Source organism: Tamandua tetradactyla, chromosome 10, assembly GCF_023851605.1.
Source record: "Tamandua tetradactyla isolate mTamTet1 chromosome 10, mTamTet1.pri, whole genome shotgun sequence".
Lineage (NCBI taxonomy): Eukaryota > Metazoa > Chordata > Mammalia > Pilosa > Myrmecophagidae > Tamandua > Tamandua tetradactyla.
In genome coordinates, this window is record NC_135336.1 from 20,190,034 (window position 1) to 20,206,240 (window position 16,207).

At 38.5% G+C, this 16,207-nt stretch overlaps 1 protein-coding gene across 3 annotated transcripts in view; it reads left to right on the forward strand.

Moving 5' to 3' along the window:
• The window catches only part of ITGB5 (integrin subunit beta 5), a 160,108-nt gene that overhangs the window by 110,842 nt on the left and 33,059 nt on the right, over window positions 1–16,207 (forward strand). The gene's annotated exons all lie outside the window — the stretch shown is intronic.

Genomic DNA, 16,207 nt, shown 5'->3' on the forward strand with positions numbered 1-16,207 from the left:
CCAGAAACCATGTCCAAACGCCCCTGGGTGCTTTTTATTTTGCTTATCCCTCCCTCCCCTTACAATCCTGTGGTATTGGGAGACTCTTGCATGTCACGGGATAGAGGAAAACTAAGGTTTGCCAAGTCCGTGAGGCTCCCAGATGAGTGTGCTTGAAGTAACTACCTTCCTCGGGTTTGCTGAGATGGGATATTTTCCCCCCAACCCCCAATTGGAAAAGCCATACACGTTCATTAAACAACATTTGGAAAGTCCAGGGAAGCCAGTGGATGCATGGTGGGTCTGACTTGCTGCTGTCTCCTTCTTGGCGACTATGATTAATCAGGACCATCTGGCAAGCCAGACCAGGAACCCTTTCACTCTGCCTGTTTCACATGCATTCCTTCCAAAGCTGTGTGCTCAGCGAAGAGAATGACCTTCCCAGATAGCTGGAGGATTATTCCTAGGTCTGGAGTATTCTGAAGGGTAGAAGAAATAAAATAAATCATTCATAATTCCATCACTCAAAAATTTTAATGTTAGTGTATTTCCTTCCAAGCCTTTTTTTAAAAACATTTTTTTATTGTAAAATATAACATATAAACAAAAAAGCAATATATTTCAAAGTACATTCTAACAGGAAGTTATAGAACAGATTTCAGAATTTGGTATGGGTTTCAGTTCTACAATTTTAGGTTTTTCCTTTTAGCTGCTCTAAGACACAGGAGACTGAAAGAAATATCAATATAATGATTCAGCAGTCATTCTCGTTTGTTAAATCCTATCTTCTCTGTTGTAACTACTCCTTCTCCTTTCATCTTTCTGCCAGTCTTTAAGGGTGTTTTGGCTGTGCCCATTCTAATTTTTTCATGTGGGAAACGGTATTAATAACATGGAATAGGGGATGGGACTAGTTGATATTTTGGTGAGGCTGGCCCCTGTGGACCTTAGGACTTATCAGGCCCAGAAACCCATCTGGAGGTTGTGAGTTTCTGGAAAGTAATGATAGTGCATGAAACTTTTCTTTAATTACTTTTTTTAAAAAAATATATAACAAACAAACAAAAACATTCTTAATATATGATCATTCCATTCTACGTATATAAATCAGTAATTCACAATATCATCACATAGTTGCATATTCATCATCAAGATCATTTCTTAGAACATTTGCATCAATTCAGAAAAAGAAATAAAAAGAAAACAGAAAAAAATTCACACATACCATACCCCTTACCCCTCCCTTTCATTGCCACTTGCATTTCAATCTATTAAATTTATTTTAACGTTTGTTCCCCCATTATTTATTTTTATTCCATATGTTTTACTTATCTGTTGATAAGGTGGATAAAAGGAGCATAAGACACAGGTTTTCACAATCACACAGTCACATTGCGAAAGCTATATCATTATACAATCATCTTCAAGAAACATGGCTACTGGAACACAGCTCTACATTTTCAGGCAGTTCCCTCCAACCTCTCCATTACATCTTGACTAGCAAGGTGATATCTGTTTAATATGTAAGAATAACCTCCAGGATAACCTCTTCACTCTGTTTGAAATTTCTCAGCCATTGACACTTTATTTTGTCTCATTTTACTCTTCCCCCTTTTGGTTGAGAAGGTTTTCTCAATCACTTGATGCTGAGTCTCAGCTCATTCTAGGATTTCTGTCCCATGTTGCCAGGAAGGTCCACACCCCTGGGAGTCATGTCCCACGTACACAAGGAGAGGGCGGTGAGTTTGCTTGTTGTGTTGGCTGGAGAGAGAGGCCGCATCTGAGCAACAAAAGAGGTTCTCTTGGGGGTGACACTTAGACCTAATTTTAAGTAGGCTTGACCTATCCTTTGTGGGTTTAAGTTTCATATGAACAACCCCCAAGACTGGGGACTCAGCCTATTGCTTTGGTTGTCCCCACTGCTTGTAAGAATATTAAGAATTCTCCACTTGGGGAATCCTTTCTTACCATTCCCCCAAGGGGTCTTTGCAAATACTGTTTTACTCACTGTTCAGATCACTCTGGGATTTACTGGGGCATCACTCTGGACAAACCTACAAAATCTTATGCCCTACTCAAGGTTCCACATACTTATGTTGTTCAATTAAACTGTCCACATAAGTTATATTAGGAACTGCAGTAGTCAGAATATAAATTTTGTACCAAATAAACATTTTTTGCTTTAGTCTCACACATAAGTTAAAGTTTTAAAATATTAATTACCATCTATTTTCAACACCCTGCAGTAATGACATTCCTTTGTTCTTCCTCATGCAAAAACATTTTTAAATTTGTACATTTAGTCACTATCATTATACACTCTAGGCATTCCTAAATTATACCATCTCGGTCTTTATCATCTATCTTTCTTTCTGATTTCATTTGTGTTCACAGCCCTCCTCCCTCTATCATTCTCACATTCAGCTTCATTCAGTGTTCTAACATAATTTTATTACAGTTAGGTAGTATTGTGCTATCCATTTCTGAGTTTTTACAATCAGTTCTATTGCACAATCTGTATCCCTTCAGCTCCAATTACCCAGTATCTTACCCTATTTTTATCTCCTGATGGTCTCTTTTACCAATGACATTCTCCAAGTTTATTCACTAATGTCAATTCATATCAGTGAGACCATGCAGTATTTGTCCTTTTGTTTCTGGCTAATCTCACTCAGCATAATGTCCTTAAGGTCCATCCATGTTATTACATACTTCATAACTTTATTTTGTCTTACAGCTGCATAATATTCCATCCTATGTATATACCACAGCTTGTTTAGCCACTCCTCTGTTGATGGGCATTTGGACTGTTTCTGTCTCTTTGCAATTGTAAATAATGCTGTTATAAATATTGGTGTGCAAATGTCTGTTTGTGTCTTTGCCCTCATGTCCTCTGAGTAAATACCTAGCAAATGGTATCGTCAGGACATATGGCAGTTCTATACTTAGCTTCCTCAGGAACTGCCAAACTGCCTTCCACAGCCATTGTACCATTTGACATTCCCACCAACAGTGGATAAGCGTGCCTCTTTCTCCACATCCTCTCCAGCACATGTTGTTTTCTGTTTTATTGATAATGGCCATTCCGGTGGGTATGTAATGATATCTCATTGTGGTTTTGATTTGCATTTTCCTAATAGCCAGGGAAGTTGAACATTTTTTCATGTGCCTTTTGGCCATTTGTATTTCCTCTTCTGAGAACTATCTGGTCAAGTCTCTTTCTCATTTTGTAATTGGGTTATCTGTCTTTTTGTTGTTGAGTTGAACAATCTCTTTATGTATTCTGGCTACTAGACCTTTATCTGATATATCGCTTCCAAATATTGTCTCCCATTGTGTAGGCTGTCTTTTTACTTTCTTGACAAAGTTCTTTGCTGCACTAAAGTGTTTAATTTTGAGGAGCTCTCGTTTATTTATTTATTTATTCAATGCTCATGCTTTGGATGTAAGGTCTAGGAAACCGCCTCCTATTATAAGATGTATAAAATATTTCCCTACATTTTCTTCTAAAAATTTTATGGTCTTAGGTCTAATGTTTAGGTCTTTGATCCATTTTGAGTTAATTTTTGTATAGGGTGTGAGATGTGGATCTTCTTTCATTCTTTTGCATATGGATATCCAGTTCTCTAGGCACCTTTTATTGAAGAGACTGTTCTGTCCCAAGTGAGTTCGTTTGACTGCCTTATCAAAGATCAATTGTCCATAGATGAGAGGGTCTATATCTGAACACTCAATTAGTTTCCATTGGTCAGAATATCTGTCTTTATGCCAGTACCATGCTGTTTTTACCACTGTAGCTTCATAATATGCCTTAAGGTCAGGTAGCATGACATCTCCGACTTCATTTTTCTTTCTCAGGATACCTTTAGCTATTTGGGGCACCATGCCCTTCCAGATAAATTTCATTATTGGTTTTTGCATTTCTGAAAAGGAAGTTTTTGGGATTTTAATTGGTATCACATTGAATCTGTAAATCAGTTTAGGTAGAACTGACATCTTAACTATATTTAGTCTTCCAATCCATGAACATGGTATGCCCTTCCATTTATTTGGGTCTTCTGTGATTTCTTTTAATAATTTCTTATAGTTTTCTTTGTATAGATGTTTTGTCTCTTTAGTTAAATTTATTCCTAAATATCTTATTCTTTTGGTTGCAATTGTAAATGGACTTTTTTTCTTGATTTCCCCCTCAGATTGTTCACTACAATCTGAGTGTATAGAAACGTTCCAGATTTTTGAGTGTTGATCTTGTAACCTGATCTTGTAACCTATAGTACTTTGCTATACTCATTTATTAGCACTAGTAGTTTTGCTGTAGATTTTTCAGGGTTTTCGACATATAGTATCATATCATCTGCAAACAGTGAGAGTTTTATTTCTTCCTTTCCAATTTCGATGCCTTGTATTTCTTTTTCTTGTCTAATTGCATATGTGAATAACAATGGTGATAGTGGACATCCTTGTCTTGTTCCTGATCTTAGGGGGAAAGTTTTCAGTTTTTCCCTATTGAGGATGATGTTAGCTGTGGGTTTTTCATATATTCCCTTTATTATGTTGAGGAAGTTCCCTTCTATTCCTGTTCTTTGAAGTGTTTTCAACAGGAAAGGATGTTGAATTTTGTCAAATGTCTTTTCTGCATCAATCGAGATGATCATGTGGTTTTTCTGCTTTGATTAGTTGATATGGTGTATTACATTAATTGATTTTCTTGTGTTGAACCATCCTTGCATACCTGGGATGAATCTTACTTGGTCATGGTGTATAATTCTTTTACTGTGCTGCTGGATTCGATTTGCTAGAATTTTGTTGAGGATTTTTCATCTATATTCATTATGAAACCAGTCGGTCTGTAGTTTTTTAAAAATATCTTTGTCTGGTTTTGGGATGAGGGTGATGTTGGCTTCGTAGAATGAAGCTATTAGGTAGCTTTCCCTCCTCTTCAGTTTTTTTGAAGAGTTTGAGCAGGATTGGTAGTAATTCTTTCTTGAATGTTTGTTAGAATTCACATGTGAAGCCATCTGGTCCTGGACTTTTCTTTTTGGGGAGCTTCTTGATGACTGATTCAATTTCTTTACTTATGATTGATTTGTTGAGGTCATCTATTTCTTCTCAAGTCAGTGTTGGTTGTTCATGCCTTTCTAGAAAGTTGTCCATTTCATCTACATTGTCAAGTTTATTAGCATAAAGTTGTTCATAGTATCTTCTCATTACCTCCTTTATTTCTGTGGGGTCAGTGGTTATGTCTCCTCTTCCATTTCTGATTTTATTTATTTGCATCTTCTCTCTTCTTTTTGCCAGCCTCAGTAAGGGTCCATCAGTCTTATTGATTTTCTCATAGATCCAACTTCTGGTTTAGTTGATTTTCTTGATTGTTTTCATGCTCTCAATTTCATTGATTTCTGCTCTAATCTTCATTATTTTTTTCCTTTTGCTTGCTTTGGGGTTAGTTTGGTGTTCTTTCTGTAGTTCTTCCAAGTGGACAGTTAATTCCTCAAATTTTGTTCTTTTTTCTTTTTTGATATAGGCATTTAGGGCAATAAATTTCCCTCTTAGCACTACCTTTGCTGCATTCCATAAATTTTGATATGTCATGCTTTCATTTTCATTTGCATCCATATATTTACTGATTTCTCTTGTAATTTCTTCCTTGACCCACTGGTTGTTTAAGAGTGTGTTGTTGAGTCTCCATATATTTTTGAATTTTCGGGCACTCTGCCTATTACTGATTTCCAACTTCATTCCTTTATGATCTGAGAAAGTGTTTTCTATGATTTCAATCTTTCTAAATTAATTGAGACTTGCTTTGTGACCCAGCATATGGTCTATCCTTGAGAATGATTCATGAGCACTTGATAAAAAGGTATATCCTGCTGTTGTGGGGTGTAATGCTCTATAAATATTTGTTAAGTCTAGCTCATTTATTATATTATTCAAATTCTGTGTTTCTCTGTTGATCCTCTCTCTAGATATTCTGTCCATTAATGAGAGTGGGGAATTGAAGTCTCCAACTATTATGGTAGATGTGTCTATTTTTCTTTTCAGTGTTTGCCTCACGTATTTTGGAACATTCTGGCTCAGTGCATAAATATTTATGATTGTTATGTCGTTTTGTTGAATTGTTCCTTTTATTAATACATAGTGTCGTTCTTTGTCTCTTTTAGCTGTTTTACATTTGAAGTCTAATTTGTTGGATATTAGCATAGCTACTCCTGCTATTTTCTGATTGTTATTTGCATGGAAGATCTTTTCCCAACCTTTCACTTTCAACCTATGTTTATCCTTCGGTCTAAGATGTGTTTCCTATAGACAGCATATAGATGGGTCCTGTTTTTTAATCTGTTCTACCAGTCTAGGTCTTTTCATTGGGGAGTTTAATCCATTAAGATTTAGTGTTATTACTGTATGGGCAGTACTTTCTTCTACCATTTTACCTTTTGGATTTTGTATGTCGTATCTAATTGTTCTTCTTTTTACCTTTACTGTTAGTCTTCATTTCTACACTCTTCTCCACACCTCTCTCTCCTGTCTTTTTCTGTCTGCCTCTAGCACTCCTTATAGTATTTGTTGAAGAGCTGGTCTCTTGGTCACAAATTCTCTCAGTGATTTTTTTTTTGTCTGAAAATGTTTTAATTTCTCCTTCATTTTTGAAGGACAATTTTGCTGGATATAGAATTCCTGGTTGGCAATTTTTCTTTTAGTAATTTAAATATATCATCCCACTGTCTTCTCACCTCCATGGTTTCTGCTGAGAAATCTATGCATAGTCTTATATATACAGTCTTATATATATATAGTCTTAGTCTATACAAGGCTTCCCTTGTATGTGATGAATTGCTCTTCTCTTGCTGCTTTCAAGATTCTCTCTTTCTCCATGACATCTGACATTCTGTTTAGTACATGTCTTGGAGTATGTCTATTTGGATCTGTTCTCTTTGGGATACGCTGCACTTCTTGGATCTGTAATTTTAAGTCTTTCATAAGAGTTAGGAAATTTTCAGTGATAATTTCCTTCATTAGGCTTTCTCCTCCTTTTCCCTTCTCTTCTCCTTCTGGGACACCCACAACATGTATATTTGTGTGCTTCGTGTTATCACTCAGTTCCCTGAGTTCCTGCTCATATTTTTCCATTTTTTTCCCTGTAGTTTCTGTTTCTTGTCGGATTTCAGATGTCCCGTCCTCCAGTTCAGAAATCCTATGTTCTGTCTCTTGAAATCTACCATTGTAGGTTTCCATTGTTTTTTCATCTGTTCTACTGTGCCTTTCATTCCCATAAGTTCTTTGATTTGTGTTTTCAAACTTTTGATTTCTTCTTTTTGTTCATTCCTTGCCTTCTTTATATCCTCCCTCCATTCATTGATTTGATTTTTGATGAGGTTTTCCATGTCTGTTTGAACATTCTAAATTAATTGTTTCAACTCCTGTATCTCATTTGAATTGTTGGTTTGTTTCTTTGACTGGGGCATATCTTCAATTTTCCTAGTGTGATTCATTATTTTTGCTGGCATCTAGGCATTTAACTACTTAATTGGTTTATTCTGGAGATTGATTTCACTTCTTTTATCTAGGATTTTCTTGCTGGATGACTTTGTTGTCTTTCTGGGGTTTTTTGGGTTTTTTTTTTTTTTTTTTTTTAACATGGGCAGGCACCGGGAATCTTGCCTGCTGAGCCACTGTGGCCTGCCCATCTTTCTGTTCTTTGACACTCAGTTCAGCTTATTCTGGACCACTAGCTTAGGTTTTGTCTAACAGATTAGAATTTTCAGTTCTTGTCTTTATTATTTCTTGCCCTGCCTGTATGGTGCCTTTCCCCCCCCTCCCACCCCTTAGGAGTGTCTACATAGATATTATAGACCCCAGCCAGATTTTCCCAGTCCAGACTGGCCTCCTAATAGGAGGAAAGAGTCATCTGTTTCAGTTTTCCCTGAGGATGAGACCTAGCAGGTTGAAAGACTTTCCTGTGAAGTCTCTGGACTCTGTGTTTTTCCTTTCCTGCCCAGTATGTGGCGTTTGTCTGTCTGCAGGTCCTACTAGCATAAGATGATGCAGTACCTTTAACTTCAGCAGACTCTACATGCTGTGGGAATGGTGAAGACAGAGGAGAGATTGTAGGCTGGCTTTAATCACTTCAAATTTCCAAACCTGGGTATGAATTCCTTGAGGGAGGGAATCTACCTGAGGTGGGCCCCACCCATCTCCTGGGGAAGGCACAGGCTCCAGACAATCTCTCAGACAAGCTTGTTTCTGCCTATGCCTGGGGCAGTTGCAGCTGGAGATGGCTTGCAGCTGTATCCAAAGAGCAGTCAAGCCTTTGTAGAAACACAGCCACAAAAAAGAAAGAAAAATCCTTCTCAGAGCAGGATACTGTTCCTCAGGTTTGCCAATCAAGAGCATAAGTTGGTATGTTGTTTTTTTTACCTTCAGATCCTATGTGCCCTCTCCTTTCCTTCAAGGCCCAGACCCTTTCAAATTATATATATGCTATCTGATCCAAAAAACCTCTGTTTCTTTTTCGTCAGCCCTGCCCCCTTGGCTCTGGGGCAGAAACCTCTGTTTTGAGGAAGTTCAGCTGAGCTGAAGGCCTATTTTTAGTAGTCAGAATTTGTCAACAAATTCCACAGTTGGAGCTTAGTTGCACTCAGCCCCTGCTGCTGGTAAAGCCCCTTTCCTTTCCCCTCTGGGAAGCAGCCTGTGGGGAAAGGGTGCCAGCCACCACAGCTTGGGGCAGTCTTGATTCCAGCGGGACACATAGCTGGTCCAGACTGGGGTATGCTGTGTGTCCGGTCACTGACCTGGCCCTAGCAGTTGTTCTGTACTATTCCTGGCTATTTAATAGCTGTTCTGGAGGACGAACTAAATCCCACACCTCCTAAGCTGCCATCTTGGCACATTGCATGAAACTTTTGCAGAATCTCAGATAAAACCCTGGATGTTCTTTTCATGCTAACAGGACTGATTTTGGTTGGCATTTGGCAAACCTGGTAATTAGGAATATCTAGCTAAAGCTCTCATAAGAGTCACCTCCAGAATAGCCTCTTGACTTTATTTGAACTCTTTTAGCCACTGATACCTTATTTCATTACATTTCTTTTCCCCGTTTTGGTCAGGAAGGCATTGTCAATCCCAAGGTGCCAGGGCCAGGCTCATCCCTGGAAGCCATATCCCACATTACCAGGGAGACTTTTACCCCTGGATGTCAGTCATGCCCCATATAAGTGGGTAATGATTTTTCTTGCAGAAGTGGGCTTAGAGAGAGAGAGCCCACATCTGAGTCACAAAAGGGGTTTTCTGGAAATACCTTGTAGGAGTAACTATAGGTAGACTTAGCTTCTCCACTACAGAAATAAGCTTCACAAGAGCAAGGCTTAAGAACCTCTTGACTCTGTTTGAAATCTCTCAGTTACTGAAACTTTATTTTGTCTCATTTTTCTTTTCCTCCTTTTTGTCAAGAAGCCTTTCTCAATCCCATGAGGCTAGGTCTTGGCTCATCCTGGGAGTTCTGTCCCAGGTTGCCAGGGAGATTTTCACCCCTGGGAGTCATGTCCCACATAAGGGGCAGGGAAGGGAGTTCACCTGCTGAGTTGGCCAAGCCTTTTTTAATTTAGTGGAAGTATATGTATACATTTTGTATTTTGCTTTTTTCATACAATATACCCTCAAATTCTCAGAAACATTTGGGAATGAATTACTAAAAAAAATCTTTCATTAGAACAGCAACTCCTTGGACAGTGTTGTCATGTCCAGCCCTTTGTTGTCTCTTAGACACTCCAGCTTGTTCAGGAGGCAGCTGTGGAACAGATGGGTAAGGAATTCCAGCCCCCAGTTCCTTGGCACCCATAGTCAACTCGGAGCTCCCACTCTGGAATTGTGCAGATAGTTCTGAGCTCCTGGGTTGCTGTTACATTTGGGGTTTCTGTGGGAAGGAAACCTGTTTCCCAACAATGTCTCTGGTCTTGAAGATGTTGATTCAGTGACTCACAAGTAGCTAACTTCAGCATTTTCTCACCGTTTCCCTCACCCATTTCCCCTGCAGCCTCAACCCAAAAAGGGACATTGTGGTTTTGATCTGTCTTGAGAGGCAAGAGAGGGCAGAAGGGTGGGTTTGAAGAAGAAGCCAAGGCAGAGTCAAGGCCAGAATCAATAGGGACACTCTGAGAAACACTTTCCTCTTTTCCCTGGTCTTGCCATCTATGAAGAATTATAGTCCTTTCCCCTCGCCAAAAGACAGAACTGAGGGGAAAAGTGCAAGAGATGGAGTTCTTTCACAGGTTTGTAATATATTATATTTCATAGAAATTAATAATGAAGCAAATCAGACTAAAGTCTGAAAGCAATTGAACAGCTTTGTTGACATTTCTTTTGTGACACATTGTCATGGGAATTTTTGTGCGGTCAGGGCTGTTGTGCCTCCCACTCATTGCTAGAAGCAACACAACTCAAGAAATGGTTCTGTCCATAGCCTGTTCTGCATGTGCAAATGGAGCCTCATGGGGCCATTATAAGGGTTTCTGTTCTTTTGACTCTCATGAGATTTTTACCCTTCTGAGTACCACTAATATAATATGAGAAGTAAGACATGGTCTGTTTAGTTGTTTGTAGGGTCATAAAAGATTCTTGCTCAAACTTTGTTGGTAACCAAACAGTGCATTTCCTGGGATTTGAGTTATTCCACTATAGTAAATGTTGAAATCAGTCTCAGTTCTGATGCTTTCATCAGTCTCTGTACTTAAAATGACTGTACTGGGGTACACTGAATAATGGGCTAATAGTCAACCTACTTCTTGGATTTTATATATTAAGAAAATTTAAATAAAATAATTATAGAACTTTGAAAAGTGCTCTTGGTCTCATGATCATGAGAACCCAAAACTCCATTTAAGACAAAGATGTTTGGCCAGTTTATTCAGGTAGACACACACATACATATACTTATATATATTTGTGCTAGTTTGAAAGGATGTATGTACCCTAGAAAAACCATGTTTTAATCCTAAGCCCATTTTGTAAAGGTAGCCAATACAAGTCAACCTACTTCTTGGATTTTATATATTAAGAAAATTTAAATAAAATAATTATAGAACTTTGAAAAGTGCTCTTGGTCTCATGATCATGAGAACCCAAAACTCCATTTAAGACAAGGATGTTTGGCCAGTTTATTCAGGTAGACACACACATACATATATATATTTGTGCTAGTTTGAAAGGATGTATGTACCCTAGAAAAACCATGTTTTAATCCTAAGCCCATTTTGTAAAGGTAGCCAATTCTTCTAATCCCTATTCAGTACTATATATTTGAAACTTTAGTTAGATCATCTCCCTGGAGATGTGACTCAATCAAGAGTGGTTGTTAAGCTGAATTGGGTGGGGCCATGTCTCCACGCATTTGGATGGATCTTGATTAGTTCACTGGAATCCTATAAAAGAGGAAACATTTTGGAGAATGAGAGAGATTCAGAAAGAGCAGAGAAGAACAACATAGCCACCAGAAGCAGAGAGAACCAGCCAGTGACCTTTGAAGATGAATAAGGAAAATGCCTCCCAGGAGCTTCATGAAACAGGAAGCCAGGAGAGAAAGCTAGCATATGACGCCGTGTTCACCATGTGCCCTTCCAGCCAAGAGAGAAATCCTGACTGTGTTCACCATGTGCCTTCTCACTTGGGAGAGAAACCCTGAACATCATCAGCCTCCTTGAACCAAGGTATCTTTCCCTGGATGCCTTTGATTGGGCATTTCTATAGAGTTGTTTTACTTGGGACATTGTCTTGGCCTTAGAACTATGAACTAGCAACTTACTATATTCCCCTTTTGAAAAGCCATTCTGATTCTGGCATATTGCATTCCAGCAGCTAGCAAACTAGAACAATATTTATTTAAAATATTTAATATTTCTAAGCCTTTATTATGGGTCTGGTCATTAGAGGTGAAGGGGCATCTGCAGTTCTCTTCCAAATATAGAAATAATGGAGAGTGACACTCGTGGCAGCATTCCTAGGGGGCCAGAGCCAGATTCTGTGCACAGGTTCTGGGTCTGGGCTGACTTATTTAAGTTCTGTTAAATCTCTCCAGAAAAAGGTAGCCCTGATATGAGCCTAGTTCTAGGCTCCTTGATTCTTGCCAAATGGATCACTCTCCACAGCAGCCAACTATCAAACTAGTTATCCAAGTAGGTTTTAGAAAGTACTTCTTAGCATTTAGATTGTTTTGTTTTCAGAAATGTAATTTCCACACCCAGAATCAGTTGCCTGGTGGCCTGGCCGTTCTTGAAGCTGTGGTCACAGCTGTACCTTCTGTCATTGCATTGCAGTTTGCAGATTTCTTAAATGACTTGTTGAAGGACCATATTGAATGTGGCTTTATGACCGCAGTCTCCAAAGTACCATTTTAATGACTCAAGATTTGACATATTTAATTCCCCAGGAAAGGGAATTCTTGTGAGAAGGACATCACTGTGTTCCCCAAACAGGAAGAACCTAGAAAAATCTACAGCCTTTTCATGTATATTAATTTCTGCTCTGTTTGTTGATGGTTACACAGATACTATTTGTAAATACAAAGATGCAAAATATATGCATCTTCTGGAGGAAGGGTTCAGTTCCCCAAACAGAATCCCTCAGGCTAAGGCTCAGGAACCAGTGTAGCCAGTTCCCTCACCTGGTACTATATAAATCCTAACTATTCATGTGGCAGTGAGGGCTAGGAGCATCATATTATATTTTGGAGTACTCAGGATATGGTGAATCTGAAAACAGAATTTCTACCAAGATTCTTCAATAATGTAATTATTAGGAATGATATGCCTTTAATTCATTATCCAGTACAGAGATATTCCTCCTTTTCCCCTTCTCAGAAACACTGCAACAGCCTTTTTTAAAAAAATGTTTTTATTGACAAATCTTCACAGTCCTCATGGTATATAGCCAATGACTCACAATATCATCACATAGTTGTGTACTCATCACCATGATCATTTTTACAATGTTTGCATCACTCCAGAAAAAGAAATAAAAAGGAAAAAAAAAAACACAACTCATACGTACATACTCCTTATCTCTTTCTCTCGTAGACCACTAGTATTTCAGTATACCCAATTTATTTCACCCCTTATCTCCCCCATTATTTATTTCATTTGTCTTTATTTTCTTACTCATCTTTCCATACCCTGGATAAAAGGAGCATCAGACACAAGGTTTTCACAATCACAAGGTCACACTGTAAAAGTTATATCTTTATACAATTGTCTTCAAGAATCAAGGCTACTGGAACACAGCTCAACAGTTTCCCTTCATCCTCTCCAATACACCATAAACTAAAATGGGATATCTATGTAATGCATATGTGTTCTAGTTTGCTAGCTGCTGGAATGCAATATACCAGAAACGGAATGGCTTTTAACGAGGGGAATTTAATAAGTTGCAAGTTTACAGTTCTAAGGCCTAGAAAATGTCCCGATTAAAACAAGTCTAAAGAAATGTCCAATCAAAGGTATCTAGGGAAAGATACCTTGGTTCAAGAAGGCCAATGAAGTTCAGGGTTTCTCTCTCAAGTGAGAAGGCATGTGGCGAACGCAGTCAGGGCTTCTCTCTCAGCTGGAAGGGCACATGGCGAACACGGCATCATCTGCTAGATTTCTCTCCTGGCTTCCTGTTTCATGAAGCTCCCCAGGAGGCATCTTCCTTCTTCATCTTCAAAGATCACTGGCTGAAGGACTCTCTGCTTCGTAGTGTCACTCTCTCTGAATCTCTCTGAGTCTCCAAAATGTTTCCTCTTTTATAGGACTTCAGAAACTAATCAAAACCCACTCAAATGGGTGGAGACATGTTATCCGTAATCCAGTTTAACGACCATTCTTAACTAAATCACATCAACCAGGGAGATGATCTCATTACAGTTTCAAATATACAGTATTGAATAGAGATTATTCTACCTTTAAGAAATGAGATTTATATTAAAACATGGCTTTTCTTAGAGGGCATATACCCTTTCAAACCAGCACAATATGCATAACCTCCAGGATAACCTCTCAACTGTGTTTGAAATCTCTCAGCTACTGACACTTTATTTTGTCTCATTTCTCTCTTTCCCCTTTTGTTCAAGAAGGCTTTCTCAATCCCATGATGCCAGGTCCTGGCGAATCCCAGAATCTCTGTCCCACTTTGCCAGGGAGATTTACACCCACCGGAGAGGGTAGGAGTTCACCTACCTTTTGGCTTAGAGAGTGAGAAGCTATATCTGAGTTACAAAAGAGGTTCTCTGGGGGTGACTCTTAAGAATAATTTTAAGTAGGCTTAGCCTATCCTTTGCAGGAATAAGTTTCATAGGGGCGAATCCCAGGATTGAGGGGTTGGCCTATTGATTTGGTTGTCCCCACTACTTGCGAGAATATTAGAAATTCTCTATATGGGGAAGTTGAATATTTCCTCTTTTCTCCCAAGTTCCCCAAGGGTACTTTGCTAATACTTCTTTGTTCACTGCCCAGATTTGTCTGGGATATATCAGGGCAACACATGAACCTGGACCAAACCAACACACTCTCATGCCCTATTCAAAATTCCATGTACTTATGGTGTTCAACTAAACTGACTATACAAGTTCAGTTAGGTAACACGCTACCCAAAATATAAATTTGGCACCAAATAAACATCTCTTCCTTGGATCTCATACAAAAGTTGAAGTTTTAAAATATGGACCATGTGATCCTTTACCCTGTAATCTGATTTACCTTAGTCCTATCCAGATCAGCTTCATTCATATCTCCACTTAAGTCTGATCCTTTTTCAACTTTTTAAGCAGTTCCTGTAACTTTCATAGCTTCAGAGCTTTGACCCAGAGTCTCAGGTATCATATAAATACCCGAAGTTTCTGGGAACAGCCGGGTTATATACAAACAGCTCAGTGTCTCAGAATTTAGAAATAACAGTACAGCTCCTGAATACATGTACCTGCTGTAAGAGCTTACAATTTAGGACCCTTCACAATAGGCCCCAACCTGATAACCCATGTTCTTGACTTCAGTTCACCGAGTTTTTATATTATAGTTAGTATATCTGAGTGAAACATGATAATATTTGTCTTTTTGTTTCTGACATTTCATTCAACATACAGTCCTGAAATTTCATTCACTTAGTTACATGCCTCACAACTTCATTCTTTCTTGCAACTGCTCAGTAGTCCGTTGTATATATATACCATAGCTCCCCCTTTCCCCTTCCACTGCTCAATCATTGTACCCTTAGAATACCTCCACCCATTGTGAATCGTGAACACTGCTACCAGAAACACCAGGGTGCAAATGTCCATTTCTGTCCCCTCACTGAGTTCGTTAAGGTATATACTGAGCAAAGGGGTTGCAGGGTCATACAGCAACCCCACCCCTAGCCTCGCACTGCCCTCCAAAGGGCTGCACCTCTCAGTTTCCCTACCAACAGTGAATAGGTACATCTCTTTCTCTGCATTTTCTCTAGCATTAGTTTCTCTCTGTTCATTTTTTTTTTCACAATCACACAGTCACATTATAAAAGTTATATCTTTTTTTAAAATTTATTTTATTTTTTTTAAACGTAACAACATACAAACACGAACATTCTTACTATATGATCATTCCATTCTTGGTACATAAACAATAGTTCACAATATCATCACGTAGTTGTATATTCATCACCACGATCACCTCTCAGAACATTTGCATCAATCCAGAAAAAGAAATAAAAAGAAAAAAGAAAAAAATTCGCATATACCATACCCGCAACCCCTACCCATCATCAATCACCAGCATTTCAAACTACTAAATTTATTTTAACATTTGTTCTCGCTATTATTTAATTTTTAATCCATATGTTTTACTCATGTGTTCATAAGGTAGATAAAAGAAGCATCAGACACAAGGTTTTCACAATCACACAGTCACATTGTGAAAGCTATATCATTATACAATCATCTTCAAGAAACATGGCTACTGGAAGACAGCGCTACATTTTCAGGCAGTTCCCTCCAGCCTCTCCACTACACCTTAACTAAAAAGGTGATATCTATATAATGTGTAAAAATAACCTCCAAGATAACCTCTCAACTCTGTTGGGGATCTGTCAGCCATTGAAACTTTTTTTGTCTCATTTCTCTCTTCCCCTTTTTGGTCAAGAAGGCTTTCTCATTCCGATGTCACATATTGTCAGGGAGGTTTACACCCCTGGGAGTCATGTCCCATGTAGGAATGAGAGCACTGAGTTTACC